Here is a 1,666-nt window from a genome sequence, read left to right as displayed (position 1 = left end):
CTGTGAGATCAAGAAGAACAACTCTGATACCCAATAAATCAGCATTGTGACGAATGACTATTAATCCAGTCAAATCTGTCGTTATCTCAACCCTTCGTGCCCCATGTTGGGCGCCAAAAAGAACTGTCGTGGTTTAAACCCAGTCAGGTAATTCGTTCGCTCACTTCCCCCCCCTTTCTTGCCCTCGCCCTGCTCTCGGAGGGACAGAGAGGAGAATCAAAAGAATGCAACTCCCACGGGTTGAGATAAGAACAGTTTAGTAACTAAGGTATAACACAAATCACTACTGCTGCCACCAATGATAATAATGATAAAGGAAATAACAAGGGAAGAGAATACAACACCTCACCGCCCGCTGACTGATAACTCGCCCCCCAAGCCCGACCAAGTTCCGACCGATACCTCCTCCAACCCTGCAGTCCCCCAGCCCTTCCGGCTAACTCCCAGTTACCTCCTGGGCATGATGTGCTGTGGTATGGAATAGCTCTTTGGTCAGTTTGGGTCAGGTGTCCTGTCTCTGCTTCCTCCTGGCTTCCCCTCCTCCCTGGCAGAGCATGAGGCTCACAAAGTCCTTGGCCAAACCAAAACATCTCTATCAGCTCTGTTCCCGAGCCGAAAGTCAAAACACTGCACTGCGCCAGCTACCAAGGAGGAGAAACATGACTGCTACTGCTGAACCCAGGACATATGGAAATAAATGCATGTGATGGAAAGGACTCCCCATGACCAGCGCAAACCATCCACACAGAGAGGATGCTTTGTTGTGCTTGTTTTCAGCTCCCTTCAATGCAATATTAGATGATCTCTGTGGATGTAAAGGGCTTCCTCAGGAAACACTGAAAGGAAGAGGTGTGTGATAGATGGGCAAATACAAAGCAAACTGTCCTGGGCCTGTCTTCCTGGGTAGGTCTCTGCAGGAGAACTGGTCTTGGAGGTGTTGATGCAGCCAGAAGGAGTTTGGGGAGAGAGGAATTGAGAGGTTGTTTTGCTGATCAAGTCAAACTAATTATCTGAGGGAGGAGGGTCCTTTGGGAGAACAGTTTGCACAACACAAGCCTCTGAGGTAATGCCGCCTGTGATATAAAACCGTTCCACCAGCCAGCCTGGAGCATCCTGCTACCAAGCATCTCTCCTTCAACCCATCGCATGGTCTCCAGGAGGAGCTGCAGGCACTGCATCCAACACTACCTTCCTCTTTAACCAAGCAGGTACAAAAGGGTTTGATGGGTGATGTGTCCAGTTTGACTCTGGTCATGCTGCCTCTCACATGCTTGATGGCATGTTAAATTTCACTCTTTTCCAGGGACTGTATTGATAGGGCAAGGTGTGATGGGTTTAAACTGAAACAGGGAAATTCAGGTTGGAGATAAGGAAGAAGTTCTTCCCTGTGAGGGTGCTGAGGCGCTAGCACAGGGTGTCCAGAGAAGCTGTGGCTGCCCCACCCCTGGCAGTGTTGAAGGCCAGGTTGGACGGACACAGGGGCTTGGAGCAAGCTGCTCTAGTGGAAGGGGTCCCTGCCAATGGCAGTGGGTTGGAGCTGGGTGAGCTTTAATTTCCCTTCAACCCAAACCGTTCTATGATAGCCCACGGTGTGAATAGAAGTGCCCCTAGTATGGGGTTTGCTTCAAAAATACCAACCTTCCTGACCCCATCTACAACTGATTTA

Source organism: Pezoporus flaviventris, unplaced genomic scaffold (assembly GCF_033815535.1).
Source record: "Pezoporus flaviventris isolate CSIRO_AGI_PZ_B2104156 unplaced genomic scaffold, CSIRO_AGI_Pfla_v1 ptg000116l, whole genome shotgun sequence".
In the NCBI taxonomy this organism is placed as follows: Eukaryota; Metazoa; Chordata; class Aves; order Psittaciformes; family Psittacidae; genus Pezoporus; species Pezoporus flaviventris.
Note: the sequence above shows the minus strand (reverse complement) of the source record.